The 26593-nt window shown below is 44.7% G+C and overlaps 1 long non-coding RNA gene across 1 annotated transcript; it reads left to right on the top strand.

The window, feature by feature from the left end:
• Window positions 1-1868: 1868 nt before the first annotated feature.
• Window positions 1869-9834, top strand: LOC141273562 (uncharacterized). Its single transcript, XR_012322107.1, has 3 exons — window positions 1869-2086; window positions 6241-6427; window positions 7634-9834. It is a non-coding gene; the product is annotated as an uncharacterized lncRNA (long non-coding RNA).
• The last annotated feature ends 16759 nt before the right edge of the window (window positions 9835-26593 follow it).

The following is a 26593-nucleotide window of genomic DNA, read 5'->3' as shown; positions in this document are numbered from 1 at the left end:
GAAGCATTATCTGCTATCCAACCAACAACTTTTTGACACTGCTCTGGGTTCAATAGTGGTGTGCTGGGTCCCCTAGGAATCTGGACAGGAAGGTTGGGTAAGAAATGTGGGTGTTTGTTGTGGCACAATTTCAGCTTGCACATGGGCTCAGCCTCGGCCTCTGCATGCACCATCACCATCACATCCAGTTCCCTGTCCCTTGCCACGTGCCTTGCCCATTTTAAATGGAGGACAATATCTTCCACGCTCAATACAAATGGCTAAATTTGGAGCAAAGTTATATGTGATCCGTGTGACAGACAAACCACAGTTTTAAATACCTGGTCTGTAGGTAACTATTTTGAACATCTAACCGATGTCAAAAACTTCGCTGACACACTGAATTTTTTTTTTAATGGAGGCCAGAAATGGCAGAATTTTCTGAAAATGTATATGTGATCCGTGTGACGGAGAAACCACAGTTTTAAATACCTGGCTTGTAGGTAACTATTTTTAACAGCGCCGACCTCGTGTCAAATAGTTCACTGACACACTGCAACAAAATTTAAATGGAGGCCAGAAATGGCAACATTTTCAGCGCAATTCTATGTGATCCGTGTGATAGACAAACCACAGTTTTAAAAAGCCGGATTTTTAGCGCTGTAATATGGAAAGGACCTGGCTGTATTCTGCAGTGTCAACAAGCAAATGGCGCAGATAAACAGTGTTCTCTGGATTGCTTTTTGAGCAAATAATGAGGATTAGGATCCAAAAAAAATTATTCCTGGCCCCTGAGACCTAGGCCTATGTCTATAAATGTCTAACAGCAGCAGCAGCAGACAGAACTGGAATGGAGCCTCTTGTGCTATATGCACTGCAGTCTGCTATATACACTGCCTGCCTCCCTATATACACTGCCTGCCTGATATCTCTGCAGATAAATTAGTCCTCAGAAGGACTGTTTGTTGAGATGGATATGTGTAATATACTTCTGTTCTACCTATACTACCTAATAAACAAGCAAATCTCTCCCTAGCTCAGCAGCACCTCTCCCTACACTGGCTGATTGCGGAGTAAACTGACGACAAACAGCGGCACATGTTTGGCGCTCTTTACAGAGCCAATGAACATGCAGGGATTGCCTGCCACTCACTGTAATGCCGTAGCCATAGTGGTTGTGACATTACTGTGAATGGCTGGCCGCATAGCGTCATCGGGTCTATATCAGACCTGGCGCCGCCATGCTCATCACAGTCTACTCCCGAATCAGGATATACTGTTGTATTATGAACATGAAAAATGGCTATTTTATATTTCAAATCCATATTGAAATATAAACCAGACATATCAGCATGTGTAGATGTCTTACCTCAAGTAGACTAGGGGTCATTAGTTCAGACATACTAAAGCATTAGGTTAAGTTTGCTGAGGTTTAATCTTTATTACTGAAGGGAATTAGCCTTTTGTATATGCTGTGTTTGCTAGAACCAGAGACAGACGATTGCACAATATTGTAAATAAAACTACAGATATATGGCTTAAGATGGAGAAGCTTATTGTAGTACCAAAAATATAAGTGGCTATCTGAAACCCATTGTGATGTATCCAACCTTTAATCAATATTCTAATTATATATTCTGTGTTAAGGTATACTTTATCAGTGAATGTATCTCATTGATACATAGCTTCTTAACACAATATACTGTCTGGGAAGAAAACCTTGTTCTGATTTATAACCCTGTTTAGCATTTACTCTTATCATATGTAAACATTCTGACAAAAGGAGAATGGTCCGTGAACAGGTCATGTCCGGCATTGTTTATCTGTGATAGCTGGCCACTATCACGGGATTTGAATGTTAGACAACAACCTATGAACTTTCATACTTACATAATATTAGGTTGGGTAAGCCTTTTCTAAAAAGTATAAAGCTGTTGAAGAATTCAGTTATGGCAGAAGCATTGTGGACCTGTGAAGGGGACGCCCTTCACAGTGTAGGGGACCTAGTATGCATTCTCTGCCCATCGCTGAGCGCTTCTCCAGCTGAAGTTTCCGGACAGATGATGTATATGCTACTAGGGAAATCTTTTTCTTCTTCTATCCAATAGTAAGTATGTAACCTTTATAAGTATTTAACCTTAGTAACCTTTAATCTACAAAAGTGTACGCAATATCATAATATCATACTATTCCTTTGATTCTGTATTTTATCTTTCAAATTATCTATTATAAATAAAATTGTGTTATATTACAAGTGGTTGCCTTCTTTAAAGCCGTATCCGAACCTTATTGCTAAAAAAAACTTGGCAATACATAATTTGGCGTAGTCGGCAGGATACGCAGAAGGCTCAGAAGTTCTTTTTATTGGAAAGTAGAAGGGACTCTGTGTGATAGTGTGATATTGCGTAAAACATGCCTCTCTTTAAGAAAAAAGAGGTTGTAAGTGTTTCTGTAGAAATTCCAGGGTGGGAGCAGGCTCCTTACCATAGTTTTGCCAAAGAGTGGTCGCAATGTGTTGGATTAAGTGAATCATGGGACAAATGTTTGAATGATGCTGAACCCGATGATGTGGTTGCATGCTTGCAAAAAGTGAGAGTGAAAAAAAAACAGGAATTGGGTGCTGTGAGCAGGAGAGGATGGATTTTGTTACATGCTTATAGGAGGCAGCATGAGGAAAGGCTTCAATTGCTGCAAAGAATGCAAGTATTAGAACAGCAAAGGTGTGAAATGCAGAGTGCTTTGACAGTGGTGCAATGTCAGAATAGGCTGCTAATGGATAAATGTGATGTGTATCAACATGTCGCAGAAAAGGCAGCTGTACGTGTAGCTCAGTACAAATATAAAAAGAGACGGGGTAAAGTGAATAAGAAAAAGGTGGCTTTAGCCATAGGCTGGGGTTCAGTGGGATCCCGATCAATGGGATGGTGATGTGTGGGATTCCACTGACTCTGATTTTGAACAGGATGAGTACTTCAATGAGCAGAGGGAGATTGATCCTCCTGCTGACTCAGTGAAGGCGCATCCTATACATCACAGACGGATCATAGACACCCCTGCAGGTAGACAGCAGAGAGATGTGATGGAAGATTTCAGTCAACAAGAACTCAATGACCTTCATGATCGTTTTTCCCAAAAATCTAATGAATCCTTGATTACCTGGGCAGTTAGGTTATGGGAGACAGGAGCCCATGGGGTGCGGCTGGATATGGTAGATGGTCCAAAGTTTGTGCAGCTGAGTCATGAACCTGTAGTGAAGGAAGCATTCCACACACTGCAGATTCGGCAGCCCCATGTAGTCTGCAGTATGCTGGATGTTGTGGCTGTGGCATTACAGCATAAATATCCATCTGAAGCAGATTGGCCCCCTAATGAGAAGCCATGGTTTACTTTAAAAGACTGTTCTCAGATGCTAAACGAAGAAGTTATGAAAAATGCCATTTCTGCAGATACATATGCCACTTACATGGATGTCCTTGTCAGTGTGTCCGTCAGAAATCGTATAATTAGGGCTGCTCCTCCATCTTATAAACATATAATGATGACCCTGATGGTGAATCAGACTGGGAAAACTATCTCTAACACCTTAGAGGCAATCCGACAGTTAGGAGATTTGGGAGATTGGGGCCCCAAGCACAGTGGTAACTCTACGTCTGGGGAGCAGCATAGAGAGTCCAAAGGCAATAATAGTGGTTTCCGCACCTCACGTAAGGATATGTTTACTGCCTTACTGAAAGATGGGATTCCAAAGGAGAAAATTGACGGGATCGGTACAGATGAAATGTGGAGATTATACCAAAAGCGAGTGCTTCATAAAAAATCAGGAAGTTCACAAAATAAAAAGGTGACAGTAAAAGATTCTGAATCTCCACAGCGTGGGCGTAGTAGGACACGAAGGGAGAGAGGGCCCACTCCCTCTTCGTCGCCAGTGAAACCCACTGCGCCGGGGTTTGAGGATCTTTATGCTGAGGTAAAGTCAGCATTACGACAGGAGCTTAAAACCTGGCGAGGGAAGTCAACTTCTTCTTCCCCAGGGGTTTCTCAGTCAAAAGGAGACACGAGTGATTGACTCTGGCCGAGTCTTCCATCTTGATAAGCGCCCTCATGTAAATTTGGTCATTAATTGGAAAAATAAAAATAGACAGTGTGTAAAAGCTTTAGTGGATACGGGGGCCGAGGCCAGCTTGATTTATGGCAATCCTAAACAATTCAAAGGAAGAAAAGTAATAATCACAGGATTAGGGGGCAAACAAATAGAGGCAGTGCAAACTAAAGTGTCATTAAAAATAGGGAACCTGCCTACAGCAATGTACAGTGTGATGGTTGTCCCTATTCCAGAATATATAATTGGCATTGATATACTGAAAGGAATGACATTGCAATTACCGGATGATAAGTATCAACTTGGGGTGCCCCCCCTCAGTGACCGCTAGACCTTCTCAGCTATCAGTGAGGCCTTTCATTAAAGCGGCCCCAGTGATGGTTGGGAAAGTCAAAATGCCTCCAGTGGAAATCCCTCCCAGCTCAAAGGTAATTAGCATGAAACAGTACAGAATCCCAGGGGGGGGAAGGAGATCAGCGGGACAGTTCAGGATTTGTTGGATGTGGGTGTGCTTGTACCTGTGACCACTGAATGGAACAATCCTGTCTGGCCAGTGAAAAAGAGTGATGGTTCATGGAGAATGACTGTGGATTATAGGGAGTTAAACAAACACACCCCTCCCCTCGCAGCCGCAGTACCTGACACTATCACTTTAATTGAACAAATACAGAGACACAAAGGGACTTGGTATGGGGTGATAGATTTGGCTAATGCTTTTTTCACCATACCAATTGATGAAAAATACTGGAATCAGTTTGCTTTCACATGGAAGGGAAGACAATATACTTTCACACGTCTTCCCCAAGGGTGGATACACAGTCCAACCATTTGTCACAGGGTAGTGGGAGAACACCTGGACGAGTTTATCCTTCCATCACACATGCAGATATCTCATTACATTGATGACATTATGGTGCAGGGAGAGACAGAAGAGGAAGTGGCCCAGCAGTTAAATGCTCTAATGGAACACATGAGGAGTAAGGGATGGGAGATTAATCCTAAAAAGGTGCAGGGACCTGCACAAACAGTGAAGTTCCTTGGTATCCAATGGAGCAAGGGACACAGGGAAATGACCCCACAGGCGAGGCAAAAGATTCTTGATTTTGCCATTCCCAGAGATAAAACACAGACACAACAGTTTATAGGACTTTTTGGATTTTGGAGACAGCACATTCCACACCTCAGTCAAATACTCACACCCCTCTACAAGGTAACAAGGAAAAAATATCAGTTTGAATGGGGTAATTAGCAACAGGCAGCATTTGAACAAGCAAAGGAAGCAGTACAAAAGGCATTGGATCTGTGGCCGGTGTTGGATGATGAGCCTATGGAATTGAATGTGTCAGTACAGGAAAGGTATGCTAATTGGAGTCTGTGGCAAAAACAGGGGAGAAACAAAGTACCCTTAGGGTTTTGGAATAGAAAATTACCTGAAGCGGCCCAGCGCTGTACTGCTTTTGAATGCCAGTTATTGGCGTGTTATTGGGCATTAATTGACACAGAACAGTTGACAATAGGACATGAGGTAACAATCAGACCAGAAATTCCAATCATGCAGTGGATACGTAGTACCCCAAAAACCCACCGCATAGGGCATGCCCAGGAATCATCAGTAATAAAATGTAAATGGTATATTCAGGATCGGGCAAAACCAGGAGTTAGTGGGATTACAACATTGCATGAGAAAATAGCTAAAGTCCCAGTAGGACTTCAGCAGCAGGAGTTAGAGAGGTCAATTCAGGAATCACCTGTGGTATGGGGGGTTCCTTTTGAACAATTGAGTCCTGAACAGCGGAAACATGCTTGGTTCACTGATGGGTCATCCAGGTATCGAGGTAACCATCGAGTGTGGAAGGCGGTGGGGTACCAGCCAGTAAGCAACAGGATGTTAATCACCACTGGTGAAGGGAAGAGTAGTCAATATGCAGAACTTTATGCAATTTACAGTGTTTTGAGACAGGAGTCACTGAGTGAATGTTATTTGTATTCGGATTCATGGTCTGTGGTAAATGGATTGACTACATAGTTACCAACTTGGGCTCAGAATGATTGGAAAATATACAGCAAAGAAGTGTGGGGGAAAGAATTGTGGCAAGACATCTGGGCAATTGTGCAAAGAATTAAAGTGACTGTGTTTCATGTTGACGCTCATTGTGCTTCAGATATCCTGGAAAGACTTTTCAATACAATAGCAGATGAACATTCCAAAATATCAGTTGCTGATGCCAGTGAGGAACCGGACTCAGCTGAAAAATTACTTGGATTGGCTCAGTGGGCACATCAGAAATGCGGACATCTTGGAGAAAAAGCCACTTATCAGTGGGCACAAACCAGAGGGGTGCCCATCAGGTTAGATGTAAACAAGGAAACAATTATGAAATGTCCAGTATGCCAACATTCACAACAAAGGCCTGTCCCCCATGTTGTTAGGGGTCAAATAGCCCGAGGTAAACTACCTGGACAAATTTGGCAGGTAGATTACATCGGCCCCCTTCCACAAGATGGAGGGTGTGTGTATGTATGCACGGCCGTGGATACATACTCAGGGTATATGATGGCTTGTCCGTGTAAAACGGCCAATGCTAACAGTACCATTAAAACCATGGAAACCATAATATTATATTACTGTATTCCATTGCAAATTCAGAGTGACAATGGTAGTCACTTCAAGAACAGGAAGGTCGCAGAGTTCTGCTCAGAACATAATATTGAGTGGATCTTTCATATCCCATATTATCCTCAAGCCGCAGGATTGGTGGAGCGGATGAATGGGCTATTGAAAGAACAGTTGAAGAAATTGGGAAACGGAAACTACAAAGGGTGGAGAAAACATTTAAGTGAAGCCCTTAACATTCTTAATAACAGACCAGTTGGAGAACAGGAAACACCGTTAATGAGAATGATTACCCCCAATTTACAAATCATGCCTTTAAAAGCTACTACCACAGGACAGACAGTTCTCTATTGGGAGCTAGAGCCAGGGACTCTGGGACCTTATAGGGCCACCCCACAGGCAGCAGGACTAGATTTACACTCTCATGAGGAAATTAGATTAGAAATAGGGGTGGTAAAGGCAATCAGAACTGCTATAGGATTACAAATGCCCCCTGAGCATTTTGGTTTTATAGCTCCAAGATCAGGTTTGGCCCTGAGAGGAATTCAAGTGATGGGAGGAGTGATAGATCAGGATTATCAAGGTGAAATCAAGGTACTCCTGTTGAATAGTGGGGATAGTGACTTGTTGATCCAAAAAGGAGACAGGATAGCTCAATTATTAATTTTGTCTATCCAGAAAATGAAAATAATCAAGGGAACAGCTCCTACAATAATAACATTTGGAGGAGATAGAGGTTTTGGCTCCACTCATTCTCTGAATGATGGTGCAAAAATCTGGGTGAAGCAACCTGGAGATAAAGGTCCTCCAGAACCTGCAGAGGTGATCGCCCAAGGGGCAGACAATGTGTTAATAGTGATGAAGCCAGGACAAGAGAAGTGGGAACATGTTCCTGCAGACAGGTGTTATCTCAGAGACTAATGTATATATTTCCATTTTAGATACAAAATTGGAGATGGTGGATGATCGGTGTTACAGGCATGGTCCTTTTGGTCTCTGTCACTACCCAACCGTTATACAGAAGGGGAAAAGAAACGCCGGACGAGGAGAATGAGGCTTTATGGAAAATGAAGCAGAATTTATGGAGTTATTTGGCGCAACTGACAAACTTGAGCCATTTTTGTATGGCAAAGACTGCTACGGCTACAAATGTGTTAGAAACTTGTCTGGTAGCTATGCCAACCCCCTTACGATTGTGGACCAAATTTATAGGGGGATTTATCCAAGATGAGGAGGTGGAAGAAGGAGATGTGCTTCAGAATTATACATACAACCCGTATTACGCTTGTATAAACTGTACTGGAGAAGATTTTATTACTGAAGATATGATCACTATAAAGACTCAAAACATTGCATCTGCTGAGTTATGTTATCAAATGACTTGCGACCAAAATAAAATAGGTAAATGCCAGCAAATGAAAATAGAAAGTAAAACAGGGAATAATGAGATTGATATTATTTATAGTTCCCGTACAGGTAAAGATTGTAAGAAAATAAGGTCGGGGAAAAATATGAAGTGTAATAATATAGTAATTTCCCCCTCATACATACAACATGTAAAATTGCCCAAGGGGTGGATGTTTTCTTGTGGGAATATAACTTTTAATTATATTCCGGCCAATATAACAGGGGGGCCATGTGTTATCTCTAGATTAGGTTTAATGATGTATCCTTTATTCCCATCTCATAAAATTAAGCCTTCCAAAAGGGGATTTCTCGCTTATCAGAAAATTGTAATTATAATGTAAATTTATTAACTGAATCAGAAATTCTAGGAATATATTTGACAATGGTAGGATCCCCTGTCATAACGGCATATGCTGCCCATACTGTAAGTAGATTATCTTGTCTTGTGGCTAGATCAATAAATATTACTAGTAGAGCCTTAGAGAATATATTATTGGATATACAAATTTGTTGTTAATTCATAATCATGGATGTCAGGAGTTTGATGGGATGTGTTGTTTTAATCTGTCTGATCACAGCCAAGATTTGCAGTCTCAAATAGATCAGTTACAGGATGATGTTTATCACGTCACACGAAGTAATGGTAAATGGTGGGACTGGTTATTTTCCTGGCTGCCTGATTTTGGGTATTTACGCTATATTTTAGGAGTAATTTTTGTAATAATTTGTGCATGTATTACTTTATGTTGCTGTATACAATGTATTCCTTCTTTGTTATCTCTATGTCGCTCATCTGCTGAAGTTATTCCTTTTGGATATGGCGTTGGATATAAATAATATATGGTTTCAGATAACCAAGGGTGGATTATATTATGAACATGAAAAATGGCTATTTTATATTTTAAATCCATATTGAAATATAAACCAGAGATATCAGCATGTGTAGATGTCTTACCTCAAGTAGACTAGGGGTCATTAGTTCAGACATACTAAAGCATTAGGTTAAGTTTGCTGAGGTTTAATCTTTAGTACTGAAGGGAATTAGCCTTTTGTATACGCTGTGTTTGCTAGAACCAGAGACAGACGATTGCACAATATTGTAAATAAAACTACAGATATATGGCTTAAGATGGAGAAGCTTATTGTAGTACCAAAAATATAAGTGGCTATCTGAAACCCATTGTGATGTATCCAACCTTTAATCAATATTCTAATTATATATTCTGTGTTAAGGTATACTTTATCAGTGAATGTATCTCATTGATATATAGCTTCTTAACACAATATACTGTCTGGGAAGAAAACCTTGTTCTGATTTATAACCCTGTGTAGCATTTACTCTTATCATATGTAAACATTCTGACAAAAGGAGAATGGTCCGTGAACAGGTCTTGTCCGGCATTGTTTATCTGTGATAGCTGGCCACTATCATGGGATTTGAATGTTGGACAGCAACCTATGAACTTTCATGCTTATGTAATATTAGGTTGGGTAAGCCTTTTCTGAAAAGTATAAAGCTGTTGAAGAATTCAATTATGGCAGAAGCATTGTGGACCTGTGAAGGGGACGCCCTTCACAGTGTAGGGGACCTAGTATGCATTCTCTGCCCATCGCTGAGCGCTTCTCCAGCTGAAGTTTCCGGACAGATGATGTATATGCTACTAGGGAAATCTTTTTCTTCTTCTATCCAATAGTAAGTATGTTAATATCAATATTTTAATATCATACTATTCCTTTGATTCTGTATTTTACCTTTCAAATTATCTATTATAAATAAAATTGTGTTATATTACAAGTGGTTGCCTTCTTTAAAGCCGTATCCGAACCTTATTGCTATAAAAAACTTGGCAATACAACTGTCGCCCTGCTCTGTGTGTCTCTAAATTCTTAGTGGGGTTTTTCGTAAAATTGGTCAGCCGTTGGATTCACTGCATACCCTATAACTGTATAGCAGACCCTCTCCTTTCTAATGGGAACATGTCGTACCTTGTTACTGTGGCCCTGCTCTGTGTGTCTTTAAATTCTTCGTGGGGTTTTTCCTAAAATTGGTCAGCCGTTGGACTCACTGCATACCCTATAACTGTATAGCAGACCCTTTCCTTTCTAATGGGAACATGTCGTACCTTGTTACTGTGGCCCTGCTCTATGTGTCTTTAAATTCTTAGTGGGGTTTTTCCCAAATTTTGGCAGCCCTTGCAGTCACAGCATGGGCTTTACCACTACAGGAGACCCACTCTTTTATAATGGGAACATTTTTTTTACTGAGACCCTCCTCTATGTCTCTTCAAAGGGGTATTGGGTTGCGTCCAAATTTTTGGCAGCCCTTGCAGTCACTGGATACGCAATAACAGTATAGGAGACCCACTTGTTAATAATGGGAACAACAAAGCATAGCCGGCTGATGGCTCTCTAACAATAGCGAGGGCCGACTGCTGGCCTTTTAAGAATAGTAAGGGCCGTCTGATGTCCCTATAAAAATAGGCTTTATGACTTTCAGAGTCCCTCCATCATAAATAAAACAGGATCTGTCTGATGATGTGTCACACACCACATTGCCAGATAAGGTTGTAAAATGTTAAAATGACATTTCCCGGTGAATGCATTTGTCTTAAAAAATAACGTAAAAAACCCAAAACAATAGGATCTTTCTTTAGTATAAAAAACAGCGTCACCAATTTAACCTCAATGTAATCACATTGTTCAGCTCCTGCACCTCCTCCTCCATCTCCGAAATGACCACATCAGTCACAAGCTGACAGCACAGCAGCACTGCCTTGGCCAAGCGGCCACAGGCTGTGCTAAAGATAACATGCTTAATGCTTAATAAACAAACCACCCAGCGCTGCAGAGTTGTTGAAAGCTGTAACACAGCAGCCTGATCTGTGGCTCTCACCGCTAAATATACAGCCAGGCATGGTCGTGTGTGACAATGGGCGGATCCTGGTGATGGAGAAATGACTGCCGGAGTAGATACGGTTTCCCTCTATGCCTGTCCTTTCACCGAGCTAAATACAACTCTCAGCAAAAAAAGTTGTGGACTGGCTCCGTACTGTCCCTGGCCCCATTCACCTGTCCACGTGTTTGTGGTTAGGCGGTCCTTCCCAGTAAGTGCACTGGGGAGGGCACATGTAATGTTGTGGGACCCCTGCTTGTGGAAGGCGGAGACGATACCGGGAGAAATAGTGGCGGCTGGGGACCGAGTATGGACACCCGGCCGCCGCCGGCATGAGGTTGTGAAAAGCTTCCGCCTCCACGAGCTTAAAAGGCCATATTTCAAGTGCAAGCAGCTGCCCAGAAATCTGGCAGTTTAGTGTTGCGGCCTGTGGGTGGGTGGGTGGCTGGCTGCATACTTGCACTTGCATTCCAAGTAACAGAAAACTAAGCAGATGGTGGCCTCTATCATCATCATGGCCTCACCTCAGCACTATGAACTCTCCTGAAGGAGAAGCCGGGGCCCACCGGAGGAGTCTCCGGTTCTCTGGTGGGCCCGTCCAACCCTGCCGAGAAGCAGCCCTGGCTAAGAAAAGTGTGGAGGAAGGTTCCCAGACACTCTATGGCTGCTTTTTTAATGTGGATCAGCCATGCTTATGCATGTTATTTCTTAAACCGCATTACAGATCAGGCCATTGTCCAACTCTGTATTCATGAAATTAAATGCACAAAGAAAGATGTGTGTGTGTCAAAGCACCACCGACAAGTGCGAGTTGATGTTGGACGGTCTGCCATTGCTTCTGCAACAAGCTGCATTAGAGGACTTTCTGGGAGAAATGACAACCAGGGTAGATTCGGTTTCCCTCTATGCCAGTACTTTCACCGAGCTAAATACAACTCTCAGCAAAAAAAGTTGTGGACTGGCTCCGTACTGTCCCTGGCCACATTCACCTGTCCACGTGTTTGTGGTTAGGCGGTCCTTCCCAGTAAGTGCACTGAGGAGGGCACGGGTAATGTTGTGGGACCCGTGCTTGTGGAAGGCGGAGACGACACCGCGAGAAACAGTGGCAGCTGGGGACCGAGTATGGACACCCGTCCGCCGCCGGCATAAGGTTATGAAAAGCTTCCACCTTCACGAGCCTAAAAGGCCACATTTCAAGTGCAAGCAGCTGTCAAAAATTTGGCAGTATAGTATTGCAGCCTGTGGGTGGGTGGCTGGCTGCATACTTGCGCTTGCATTCCAAGGAATGGGGTAGGGACAACTGAACGCTGCACTGGGACAAAGACGTTGACGGTGATTGTTGCAAGTCTGCAATGACAGGTGCATGGCGGGAGGCATCTTCGCATGCGCCAAGGATCACTTATGATGGGCACACTTTTAGGCAGTGACCTGGGAGTCAGAAATACTTCCAGAGGTCTTCCCCATGCTGTTCCCATTTCTTTTCAGCACTGTATGCATGTGCCTGATGATGTGTCACACACCACATGGCCAGATAAGGTTGTAAAATGTTAAAATGACATTTCCCAGGGAATGCATTTGTCTTTGTTGAAAGCAATGCAAAAGTGCAAAAACGCATCAAAAACGCTACGTGTGAACATAGCCCAAGATGTGGAGGAGTATTTTTGTTTTTGGTTATTTATTTTGCTTTATATACATTGTACATGTCATGGAAAGGATGTTCCTTAACATATTTCCTAGGAAAATGTATTTTGGTTTCGTTTTGGTATGTTTTATTGTGAGTCCGTAAAAGTGGCGTAATAACTCTGACACCATTGTTGACAGCAGTGACCTAGGAGTCAGAAATGCTTCCAAGGGTCTTCCCCATGCTGTTCCCATGTCATTTGAGTACTGTTCCCATTGATTTGGGCAATTTTTAGGCCCTCTGCAGACCGCCCAGGGGAGCCGCCTGAAAAATGCTCGAGTTTCCCATAGACTTACATTGGGCTCGTTTCTCGGGTCGAGCATCCGAGTATTCCAATTTGCTCGACCCGAGCAACGAATACCCGAGCATTTTAGTGCCCGCTCATCACTAGAAGAGACGTAAAAAAAATAAACAAACAGTAGGATCTTTGTTTGTCATAAAAACCAGACTCGCCAATGTAACCTCAATGTAATCACATTATTCAGCTCCTGCACCTCCTCCTCCAGTTCGGCCTCCATCTCCGAAATGACAACATCCGTAACAAGCTGGAAGCACTTCAGCACTGCCTTGGCCAAGTGACAATAGGCTGTGCTGAAGATAATATGCTTAATGCTTAGGTGACAAACCGCCCACTGCCGCAGAGTTGTTGAAAGCTGTAACACAGTGTAACGGGTCTGGGAGGCGGAACCTCTGAGCAACTATACAAGGGGGCAGTCCTTGTAAGGAAGCGGGTGGCTCCCAGGGAAGACGGGCAGGTAGTCACGGCAAGTGACAGGGACAGTCTCTGGGTAGAAGGGCAAGTAGTCACGGCAAGTGACAGGGACAGTCTCTGGGTAGAAGGACGGGTACTCACGGCAAGTGACAGGGACAGTCTCTGGGTAGAAGGACAGCAGGCAGGTGGCTGGTGAGCGCTCCCAGGTGAGCGGGCGAGAGTCTCTGGACGGGCAGGTGGTCACGGCAAGTGACGGCAGAGCCTCCAGGTAGGCTAGCAGGCAGGTAGCAGGTGAGTGCTCCCAGGTGAGCAGGCGAGAGTCTCTGGACAGGCAGGTGGTCACGGCAAGTAACGGCGGAGCCTCCAGGTAGGCTAGCAGGCAGGTAGCAGGTGAGCGCTCCCATGTGAGCAGGCAAGAGTCTCTGGACAGACATGTGGTCACGGCAAGTGACGGCGGAGCCTCCAGGTAGGCTAGCAGGCAGGTAGCAGATGAGCGCTCCCAGGTGAGCAGGCAAGAGTCTCTGGACAGGCAGGTGGTCACGGCAAGTGACGGCGGAGCCTCCAGGTAGGCTAGCAGGCAGGTAGCAGATGAGCGCTCCCAGGTGAGCGGGCAGGCTGGTCCATAGACAGACTGACAGGTGTCGGAAGGCAGACCGTCGGACTGCAGGCTTGCAAGCAGGTAAACGGATATCAGGCAGGTATCAAGCAGGAATCTGACAGGTGACTGGCAGGTAACTGGTAACGGGACCTGAGGGCTGAAGCAGAGTGAAGGCTTTGCAACAACATTGCTCGGGCACCTCCATTTTGGAGGAGGGGCCTTATATATGGTGAGGTCCTCCGGCCATTGGCCGGGGACTCCTTAGGACGGCGCGCGCGGCCCCTTTAAGAGAGGGGGAGCGCGCGCGCGCCCTAAGCACAGTGGCCGGGAAGCAGCGCGCGCTGCCAGCAGAGCGGGAGGAGGACGCCGGGCACGGAGTGGAGAGGTGAGGGGAACAGCGTCCCTGCCTAGCAGGAGGCAGGGACGCCGACGCTACACACAGCAACCTGATCTGTGTCTCTCACCGCTGAACATACAGCCAGGCATGATCGTGTGTGACAATGGGTGGAACCTGGTGGTGGAGAAATGACAGCCAGAGTAGATACAGTTTCCCTCTATGCCAGTCCTTTCACCGAGCTATAGAATATGGCTGTGGTGAAATATAACTCTCACCGAAAAGCAGTGTCAGACTGAAAAACATTGGGCCCACTAGAGGATTTGATTCTGAGGGCCCACCTTTCTCCCCCGCTCAAGAGCCCCATAGCAGCTGCAAAGTTTGCGCTATCATGAACCCTCCTGATGGAGAGGCCAGGGCCCACCCGAGGATTCTCAGGTGGGCCTGTCCAACCCTGCCGAGAAGCAGCCCTGGCTAGGAAAAGTGTGTGGGAAGGTTCCTGGATATTCTATGGCTGCTTTTTTTTACTGAAGGGGAAACCCATGCAAATATGGGGAGAACATAGAAAATCCTTGCAGGTTTTGTCCTTGGTGGGATTTGAACCCAGGACCCCAGCACTGCAAGGAATCAGTGCTAAGCACTGAGCCACTGTGCTGCCCTCTCTGTTCTCCCTCTGATATTTAGCATGCTGGAGAAACTTGCACCTACTGCCACTCAGTATCTTAAGCTCCTTTTTGAGAAATTAAAGTATTTGGGCAGAAAAAAAGGAAATTGTGTATGGCTTCGCTACTGGTACTGGGGGCACTGCTAATACCATGGCGTCGTGCCATAGTACACTAGAAATATGCCAGGATGGTTGGAGCCAAGCTGATTCCCTTTGAAAAGTACCAGCAGCAAGCTAAGGAGATGGTGGCCTCTATTATCATCACAGGCTCACCTCAGCACTATGAACTCTCCTGAAGGAGAAGCCAGGGCCCATCGGAGGAGTCTCCGGTAGGGTTGAGAGAGTATGTTCTGTCCGAGTATGCTCGGGCCGAGCTCCTAGTATTTACAGCTGCTCGGTGATATGGTTGAATCGCTCCCATGTGCATGATTTGCAACTGTTTGACAGCTTTATTACATGTGAGGAATGTGTAAGAAATAGACATTCCTCACATGTAATAAAGCTGTCAAACAGTTGCAAATCATGTACACGGGAGCGATTCAAACATATCACCGAGCAGCTGTAAATAATCGGAGCTCGGCCCGAGCATACTCGGCGAAAGGGTTAATAGAACATGCTGGCTCAACACTAGTCTCCGGTTCTCTGGTGGGCCTGTCCAACCCTGACGAGAAGCAGCCCTAGCTAAGAAAAGTCTGTGGGAAGGTTCCTGGACACTCTATGGCTGCTTTTTTACTGTGGACTGGCTCCAGCAATCTATAAGATTGCAATCTATAAGATCCCTTCATTGGCTCCCCATTGGCCAGAGACTTCAGTTCAAAACCGTAACCATTACATGCAAAGCCATCCAAAACCTGTCTGCTCCATATATCTGTGACCTAGTCTCCCAGTACATACCTGCACGCAACCTCCGATCCTCACAAGATCTCCTTCTCTACTCCCGTCTTCTCTCCTCTTCCCACATCGCGTACAAGATTTTTCCCGTGCATCCCTTCTACTCTTGAACTCTGTACCCCAACATATCAGAATCTTGCCTTCTGTTGAAACCTTTAAAAGGAAGCTGAAGACCCACCTCTTCCGACAAGCCTACAACCTGCAGTAACCCTTGCTCCACCATACTGCTGCATGACCAGCTGTACCCTCACCTAATGTATCCTCACCCATCCCTTATAGCCTGTTTGGGTGCCCTCACGGGCAGGGTCCTCTCTGCTCTTGTACCAGTCAGTGACCTCTTTTCACATGTAAAGCGTAATGGAAAAAATGGCGCTATAATAATAAATAATAATAATTATACTTTCCTGGTGATTGTCCCTAAATTGATGTGTTTTGGCCGCTTTTGGTCCCATTTGAAGGTGTTGTGTATACGTTTGGTTTTGGCACCCATTGAATCCAATGGCTTTTGGCAATGTTTGGCGAATTTTCGACAACTACATTGGCGAATATTGCAAAAACGGCGATTGTAATCCGAAACTAATATTGAAATATTCGCTCGTCTCTAATCAGAAACACCCTTAAAAAAATTATGTGGATGTAGCATCACGGTCTTTCTTGTGATATGGTGATGGAGGATGAGGAGAAGGAGGAGGGCGACATACAATAGAACAATTCCTGAAGGGTATACCCATGTCTGGGTGTGAAGGGGTGCATAGGAATAGACCCCCAAAAAATAACCACTGGATTTGAGTTTATGTTTGATGCTATCATCTGGTGGTGTTGAGAAGTCTGGCCCAATTCAGCCCTTGTTCATTTTTATAAGAGTTAGCCTGTCAGCATTATCAGTTGACAGGTGGATTTGCCAATCAGTTTTATCAGTTATAATGCCCCTGGCGGCACTAAAAACCATCTCTGACAAAGCGCTAGTCAGTGGGGCCGTGGCCATAAGCTGAAATCTGAATAGCTCAATTGCAGAACATTGTTCCAATGAAGTCTGTGTGAGGTCAGGGGCCATGGCCTAATACACATCAAATATCCGTGTGAAAAAGATCACAGCACGTACTGGTCTTTTCTGTATGTCATATAACACTCACATATTGAAGTCTATGTCCTGTCCTGTATATATACACTGCACAGTACCACTCATCCTGTTCTGTATATATACACTGCACAGTACCACTTTTGCTGTCTTGTATATATACACTGCACAGTACCACTCCTCCTGTCCTGCATATATACACTGCGCAGTACCACTCACATATGATGAGATGACCACAGCTTTAGGCAGTGCCCTGGGAGTCAGAGATGCTTCTAGGGGTCTTCCCCATGCTGTTCCCATGTCACACACCACATGGCCAGATAAGGTAGTAAGGCTATGTGCCCATGATGCAGAAATGCTCAGGATTTTTTCCTGAGCATTTCTGCATCTCCCTGGCAGAAAAAACGGTGTGGTATCTCCTCTCCCAGGTAAGGATGGAGTACTACACAGGATTCCAACCACACACTCAACACTACACCACTCCAGGGGGCCTAAAGCACCATAGTGCTGCCCCGGGCCTGAATGGAGGAGTTGGGGGGAACCAAAGTTAGGGGGAACCAAGTAGTGAGTGAGGATGGAGGAAGCATTTACTTAAGCACTTTACTAGAATTCTATATAACTGGAGGCCATTTTAATAACAAGGTCTTTGGTCGTGGGTCTTTGGGACGGCAAGTCAGCACAAAGCTGCAGCCGGCTGAGGGTCCACGTTTCCCTGTCTCAGGCCTCGAGACGGGGGGTCGAGGCAGAGTTATAACCAGCTCTGTCCCCGGTCAGGGTTCAAGCAAGAAGCCAAGAAGGCCCAGGAGGGGAACAGAGGAGATAGGCTCCACAGGCGAAAGGATCTCAGGGGGTGCGGACGGAGCGGAGTTGCCACCTGCATACCTTATTCTGGCCCTGACAGAGAGACCCTGCCGCAAGAGGGGGTACCGGTCCCCGATTATCTGACTTTGCACTTCACGTCTCTGTCGGAAAAGTCCGGAGGCTTATGTGGATCCCAGGGGGATACGGACGGAGCGGAGTCGCCACCTGTATGCCCTAATCTGAATTTATCCAGAGGGACCCGGCCTTACGCCACGTTCTCACCACAAGTCACCAAAAAGGGCACCCAGTCGGTCCGGGAACTACACGTTACCCACAAGGGACATCGCAGTACCCGTACGGGACTCAGTGGGGGACACAAGGCAGGAGAAGTTGAACAAGAGAGGAACACACTAGAGCGGGGGTCCTGACTAGTGCTCCTGAACTACCCGGAGAGTGCTGAACCCCACCCTGGCGGCCGCAGCTCGCCGTGTGACAGCAGAGAGAAGCTCTGAGCTGAGTAAACACCACAGTGAGTAAAGACTTGGATGACTTCAACTACTGCCTCTGTCTGTTCTTTCCTCCCCGGCTCTGCACCCGCCAACGCTCTATTCTACACTCTCTCTACACTGCCCTGAGGCCCCGCTCCACCTGTGGGGAGCTGCACCAACTAATCTGTCTGAACACTGGCCTCAGAGGACTGTCACAGTGCTGGTGATCCTCACCAGACACCACGGCTGGCGTCACGAACATTCCCCTTTCCCATACAATTTCCCCCTTTCTTTTTAAGAGTGACCCCAGGGTACGGGCCCGGGAGCCGGCCACCACGACATCCCCCGAGATCAGGCAACAAGGCCCGGGCGCCGAGTCGTTCCCCCATACCCTGAGCGCGTCACATGCGGGTTGTCAAGCGCTTTCCAAGCGATTTTAGCATCACTTGGAAAGTGCTTGTCAACTTGGTCACACTATATAAATCCATGTCAGGGGTATTTTTCACAAGTCATCCGAGAGTTACATCTACAGGTAGGAGCCATACACTCGGAATGCATTGACTGTTATGTGCTAGAGGGCCTGCCCTCTCCTGTGGTTCTGGGACTACCTTGGCTCACACTGCACAACTCTGTGGTAGACAAGGACACTGTTTGGGCACCCAGCTGGCTAGTGTGGATACTCAGCCTGTGCCTAAATACCTGTCTGACTTTGAGGATGTGTTCTCAGAGCAGGGGTGCCATAAACTCCCTCCTCATCGCCCTTATGACTGCACCGTTATTCTAGTTCCTGGGGCCAAGCTGCCTAAGAGCAAAATTTATAACATCTCTGGTCCGGAGAAGCAGGCCATTATCTCGGAAAGTTTGGCTAAGGGTCATTTTAGACCATCCTCCTCCCCCGTTGCTGCAGGTTTTTCTTCATAAAAAAGAAAGACGAGGGGTTTGGCCCCTGCCTAGATTTCCGCGAGGTCAATCAAATCACGGTCCGGGATCTGTACCCGCTCCCTCTCATCTCGGACTATGGGATGGTTTTCAAAACTGGATCTCAGGGGGGCATATCACCTCATACGTATTAAAGAGGGGGACTAGTGGAAAACGGCCTTCAATACGCCTGAGGGTCACTATGAGAACATTGTAATGCCATTTGGGTTGACAAATGCTCCTGCCGTTTTTCAGCATTTTGTAAATGACATTTCTAGTTACCTGGCAGGTAGATTTATGGTGATCTATCTTGACGACATTTTAATTTATTCACCTGACCTTTAGTCACATCAGGTACATCAGGTACATGTCATGCAGGTCTTACACATACTCAGAGACAATAAATTATTTGTCAAACCAGAAAAATGCATGTTCTCGGTTGGGGAGATCCCTTTTCTAGGTTATATTTTATCGTCCACTGGTTTTCGCATGGATTCGGCGAAAATTTGGGCGGTACTGGATTGGGATCATCCTGAGGATTTAAAGGTGTTACAAAGGTTTTTGAGTTTCGCCAACTACTACTGCAAGTTGATCAAAAATGTTTCAGTAGTAGCTAAATCTCTTACGGATATGACCAGGAAAGAGACAGACTTTTCCAAATGGTCTAGTCCGGCCAGGGAGGCATTCAATACCTTAAAGGAGTGTTTTGCATCTGCGCCGATTCTCATACAGCCTGACGTCACTCAGCAGTTCATTGTAGAAGTTGACACGTCTGAAGTGGGGGTGGGGGCTGTATTGTTGCAGGGTGCGTCTCCTGGTAAATGGCGTCCGTGTGCATACTTTTCTAAAAAAAACTGTCACCCGCTGAGAGAAATTATGACATTGGTAACAGGGAACTGTTAGCAATCAAGTCGGTTTTTGAGGAGTGGCATCATTTCCTGGAGGGGGCAGTTCATCCGATTATGGTAATCACGGATCATAAGAATCTGGTATATTTAGAGTCTTTAAAACGTCTAATGCCTAGACAGTCAAGATGGGCGTTATTCTTCACCAGGTTTAACTTTTTCGTTACATATAGGCCAGGGAACAAAAACATTTAGGCAGATGTCTTATCTCGTTGTTTTCCAGGAGGTGGAAATAATTGTGAACCGGTTCCTATACTTCAAAAAGGGGTGGTTATTGCATCTATATGCTCCGATCTTGAGAAGGAGGTTGTTGAGGCTCAGGGGGTTGTCCCTGCTGCCTGTCCTTTAGGTAAACTGTTTGTACCAGTGAATCTCTGTCTTAGAGTGCTCAGTGAAAATCATGATTCAGTCTTGGCCAGACATCCCGGTAATAAAGCCACCACAGATCTTCTTACTCTGCATTTTTGGTGGTCAGGGTTTCATCAGAATGTTCAGGGTATGTAGCCGTCTGCAATGTCTGTGCGCGTTCTAAGACCTCTCATACTCGTTCGTCTGGGTCTCTTCAACCATTGGCGATTCCCAGTAGACCGTGGACGCATTTATCTGTCGATTTTATCACTGATCTACCAGTATCGGCAGGGAATACTGTCATTTTCGAGGTAGTGGACAGATTCAGTAAGATGTCACATTTCATTGCTCTACCTGCATTATCTAGCGCCAAGACTTTGGCACAAATTTTCATCAGAGAGATTGTAAAATTGCATGGGATCCCTACCAATATTGTTTCTGATCAGGGGTGCAACTTATTTCCAAACTTTGGAGGGCATTTTGCACTCGGTTAGGGATCCATCTGTCATTCTCTTCAGCTTTTTACCCGCAATCCAATGGGCAAACTGAACGTGTTAACCAGAATCTTGAAACTTATCTTAGGTGTTTTTTGTCTGAGAATCAGGAGGATTGGGTTAATTACTTACCTCTAGCTGAATTTGCGGTGAATAATCACTGTCATGAATATACTGGTAAGTCCCCTTTCTTCAGGGCATATGGGTTTCATCCTCAGTTCAGCTCTTTTAATAGGACTCGTTCCTCAGGGATACCTAAAGAAGATCAGTTTTCATCTTCTATTACGTCTGTGTGGCAAGGGGTTCTTAACAGCCTGAGAAAGATGGGGTCCAAATGCAAGAGTGAGGCTGATCAGATATGTGTGGTGGGTCTGGACCTGTGTGTTGGTGACTTGGTGTGGTTGTCCTCAAGGAACATTAAGTTGAAGGTTCCCTCTTGGAAACTGGGTCCCAGATTCATTGGTCCTTATAAGATTGTGGCCATCATCAACCCTGTAGCATTCCGCCTTGTTTTACCACCCACCTTTAGGATCCATAATGTGTTTCATCTGTCACTACTCAAAAAGTATGTTGCGTCTTCTGTACCATCACCGCTACCGCCATCTCCGGTCATTGTGGATGGAAATTTGGAATTCCAAATTTCTAAGATAGTTGATTCTCACTTAGTTCGTCGGTCGCTTCAATATCTGGTGCACTGGAAGGGTTACGATCCTGAGGAGATGATGTGGGTACCAGTATCTGACGTCCATGCGGCCAGGTTGATCCAGTCTTTTCACGCGGCACAACCGCATAAGCCCAATTCTTAGGCTCCGGATGTCCCTTTTAGAAGGGGGGGTACTGTCACGGGTTTACCGCAACAGAGAGGAGCCAGAAGACCGCAGCATCTGATTCCTTCCACTTCTGCCTTTTGCCTTCATATTAAATGGTGCAGGTTTCTTTCAGCAGTGCAGGGGTTAAACTGCTCAGTGGTGAGCTCCTGGAAGCTTACTTTCATTTAGCCTCTCAGCTGTCCAGTGTTAGCCACTCCCCGCTCCTATATATACTGGGCTCTGGCTTGGAGTCATTGTCATAGCTAGCATTTGCTTCATGGCTAACGGAGGGAGAGGACTACTTATGAGAAGGAGAGTTGGAGGAATTATTTGTGACAGTTGCTTGGTTTGTTTGTATGCATGGAAATTCCTTATTCCTTCTCCATTTTGGTTTATCTCCATACCTTCACACCCCGGTGCTTTCCTCTGTTATATGTGAGTGAATATTTCGTGTGCCTGGAGTTTTCTGCTAACCCCTGTCTGTGTTGCCTTGTTTGTTGGGTTGGTGTACTACGGTGCACAGTAGCTCCCCTCTTCCCCGGGTGGGGGAGGTGAACAGACGGACGGCTTACTCAGGAGTTAGGGCGAGGGCGGAGGCCCCGGCATCCTCACCTTCAGAGGTATCCTGGGGAATAGGGAGAGCTAGGGTGCCTCCTAGTGTTAGGAACAGGGTAGGAGCCCCTGATAGATGGTCAACCGACAGCTGTGTCATGACAAGTGTAATGATTGCTGCCTTTTCTGAGCTGGTGTAACCATTTGACATCTTCCAACTTTGAAGGGAAGTAAGCCATGATGTGTCTCTTATCTCCTGCACTAAGATTTCTTAGCCAAGCACTGCATCTATGGTCCTCAGCATTGCCCTTATCTTGTTGTTTATTCAAAAGAGCTTGAACAGGACATCTTGAATTCCTAGTTTGCTTTGAAATCTTTGTCTGTGAGAGATCTTGCTGATGAAACTATCTTGTTTCTTGTTGCTGTGCTCAATCTTGACCTGTGACATGAAGCGGACTTCCACAATCTCACCAATGTAGCAGAGTTTGGCTGTTCCTCACGCACTTTTTTTTGTTTAAATAATTTTTAAAACTATATACAAGAAAATGACAGGGAATATCAGGCATTGTACCTCAATACAACATAACAATAAGAATTATAACAGTTACCTGGGTGGAAAAGAAAAGTGAAGGAAGGTAGGATAGGAGAAGTAAGCTGAAGAGAAAATTTTAGTGAAGGGGATTAGGGGAGAAAGGTAGGAATTAAAAACAATGGGAGGGGTAATACAAACAGTCTTTAAAACCCTCACCCACTTTTAAGCCTCCTACACAGATGATTCTGATTCAGATAATGACTGAATGTGGGAGGAAACCGGAGACTCTGGAGAAAACCCATCCAAACACGGGGAGAACATACAAACCCAGATCCCAGCACTGCAAGGCTGCAGTGCTAACCACTGACCTACCGTGCTGCCCTTATGTTTCAACCTGAAGATGAAAATTATAATAATTATCATATGTTTAGTATAATCGGTTACTCATACACATGACAATAATGCTACAAAATCCTTGAATTTATGTAAGAGTATCTAGAAGAGGGATGGAGTGCTACATCAGATGACATGGTCTCCACAATTCCCAACTACAACTCAATTGTGGTCCAATTTATTCTAAATTATCTCAAAGTGAAGGAAAAGCAGCCATCAACTGCTCAGAACCTCTGGGAACTCCTTCAAAACTGTTGGAAAGCTAATCCAATCCAGGTGACTACTTGATGACAGCTTTACACCCTTCGTATTCTCTTAAGCAGAGTAAAAGGGGTTCACTTTGAAAGTATAATATTATAAACTAAGTCATGATATACTTGAGCTATAATATTTATTAGTAGTGTATGTGGGTCTTCTGAGCTTCTAGATGGCAGATGATTGGGGAAAGAGGGACCAGGAATGTTGAATTCCATCATTGCCAAACTTTTTTTTCCAAATAAGATAAGCATGTGCTTACAGTGTTTGATAGAGTTTTATTACACTCTCCCCATTGCCTTAAAAACACATGCCTGGCCAATAACTTAAAGGAAATCTGTCTGTGGGTTTTTACTATATAATACGAGAGCAGCATAATCTAGAGCAAGAACACCTGATTTCTTAGATGTATCTTTTACTGGACTGCTTGGTGTCATTTTGATTGAATGAGACCCACAGAAGTATAGGGTTAGTGAACATAAAACTCAAGAAATAATTTAACTTTTAATGTTTTTATTAATAAAATAGTCCAACAAATAGAATATAGAAAAAAAAATATTCCTATGGGGAAAATACCATCAAAGTGGCTATCTACAAGTAGTACCAGATAAATAAACAAGCAGGGTGTTAGTTTTGTAGCTCGCCCTAAACAATTCCAATATGATGTGCCTTCCTTGCAGCAGAGGTTGGCACTCTAACTTGAACGCAAAGTAGCGCCCCTGCTCACCGATGGATAGCCCTGATATATCATGTTTTGATCATTTATAGCTTGAGATTGACTTTTGAGTCTATCTAGTGCTACCAAAATCCCTGTATCCCATTGGTGTTTATGGTCTACTATCTACCTTTAATGTTATTTTCTCTATTGGCTTTGTCTTTTCATGATTATGTTGACTGTTTATTCAACACATGAATAGATTAGTTCTTAACAGCATTCGTCAGGGCTAGCCATTGGTGAGCAGGGGTGCCACTTTGCGTTCAAGTTAGGGTGCCAACCTCTGTTGCAAGGAAGGGACACAGAGGGATTATATAGGGCCAGCTAGACAACTAGCACCCTGCTTGTTTATCTGGTACTAATTGTAGATAGCCACTCTGACTGTATTTTCCCCATTGGGGTATATTTTTCTATATTCTATTTATTGGACTATTTTATTACTAGTAAATTTAAATTTTAATGGGTATTTCTTGAGTTTTACTGTAGTGTTCATAGAATACCTGTTTTGTCTGGTGTACAGTAGATGTAGCAGAGTGAAGGCTTCTGGGCTGAGTATAACCCAACCCACTTCCCTAATTGGCAGCTTCCAGTGTACACTGTGCATTTTGAGCAAGCTGCCAATCAGTGAAAGGGGCGGGGTTACCCAGATTAGCCTGACTGTCCTGCACAGGAGATGTAGTCCTGTAGTGCTAATCTCCTGCTGATAAAATACTGATTGTATTCAAACTATAGCAGACAAGCTACAAAGTTACACATTCCTGTCATCAGGCTCTCGTGCCCTATATTATGCTGCAGATTAAATAGAAAAAACCTGCTGACAGTTTTCCTCAAAGGATATTTTTTGCTGCCATGAAAGAGGTGTTGTAAGCAATAGGAGAAATACTGTAGTGCCATAAACAAAGCCAGTGAAAGACCCATTTTCACTTTTGCTTTGAGCCCCGATAGCTTCTCTGAATGTCACTTTGATTAGTATGTATGTAATTTTCATCAAACGAAAAAATTCATTTGAACATTTTTCAATTAAATTGGTAACATTTACAACAAATACAATATGTATAAACTACTAATGTGTTACATGTTAGAATGCCAGGACTGTGAAGCAATGTAAACTATATGCAGTGTGTAGCAATTATATTAGTAAATTTAATTAGTTTGATAAAGTCAAATATCGCCAACACGAGAAACCAATACAGATTACAAATCAATTCAAACACTCAACAGCATGCGTCACATCTAACTCCTGTTAACTCAGTCAATACAATTCTGCAAATTTAATTAGAGAGAACATAATCGTGAATTATAAATAATTGAGTGTTTTTCCGGATATAATTATTTTCATTTACGTGCCTATTACATAACCAGAGTGTAGTGCAAAGTATCAGGACCCCTAAATATTGTTCAGAATCAGAATCCATAATGGTCTTGGTCAATATCTAAATCTAAAGCTATAGGCGTTAGGATAGTTTTGATTCTCCTTTTCTTGGTCAGCTCCTCTGAGAAGTTTTTCCACAATATACCAGAATATGATCAGCTGGCCATCTTTGCAGTCCTTGCAATTTTTTCCTGCAAAATTTAAATGATTATGCAGTCGGGCAGTGAGAAGACTGCCAAAACCATGTGTAGAACGAGCAAGAAAGCTTGTAAAAGAACTTCAACATGACGTTTCAAGGATGGAGCGAGACTGCCATCTACTGGCCAGAGACAGTCAAGCGGAACCAAAATATACAAGGGAAGTTGCAGGGAGGGCAGATTCAGACGCTGGACCCGATCAGGTGACTTCCAGGAAGGAGTTCAGAAAGATAAGAGGCCAGCGCGCCAAACCTGAGCGGTTTTTGGCACCAAGCAGCAGAGAGGAGCAGACGTGCTCCCTGCGTCCAGAGAAACCCTGCGTGACAGGCCAAATCCAGAGGCCTGAGAGGTGCTCCAGCCGGGCACCGGTAAAAGAGCTCCGGATCCCTCACAGTTGTGACCCGAGTGCTGTGCCTGCTGAGGATACCAGGAACCTGATCGCGGTGCTGAGTGAGTAAACGGAACCCGACGTCGGCCGCCGACAGACGAGGCCTGGAACCCCCTATCCAAGGCTCGAGAGACTGCCTCCAACGGCCAAGCAGAGGGGAGCTGCATATGTGAGCAGGGCCATCACTTCCACTGCTCACCCACGGTACCGGGGACAATTGGGTTTAAGTACTCAGGTTGGGAGGGGAACGGTTGGGGCTAAAGTAGCACAACATGATTTAATTGAATTTATCCGGAAAGAGACTCACGGCCTAGCGGGAATAACCGGTGACCCCCGCTAGGGCCAAATTCACAGTTAAAGAACTTGTGTAGTGTCTCTCATGCTTGAGGGCATCACCTTACTTTAAGAGACTGCGCCTTACTTTAAGAGACTGCGCCTTATTTTAAGAGACTGCACCTTACTTTGAGAAATTTCGT

Source organism: Phyllobates terribilis, unplaced genomic scaffold (assembly GCF_046119375.1).
Source record: "Phyllobates terribilis strain yellow unplaced genomic scaffold, ASM4611937v1 Scaffold_5__5_contigs__length_657084704, whole genome shotgun sequence".
Classification (NCBI taxonomy): Eukaryota; Metazoa; Chordata; class Amphibia; order Anura; family Dendrobatidae; genus Phyllobates; species Phyllobates terribilis.
Note: the sequence above shows the minus strand (reverse complement) of the source record. Positions and strands in the feature narration are given on the sequence as shown.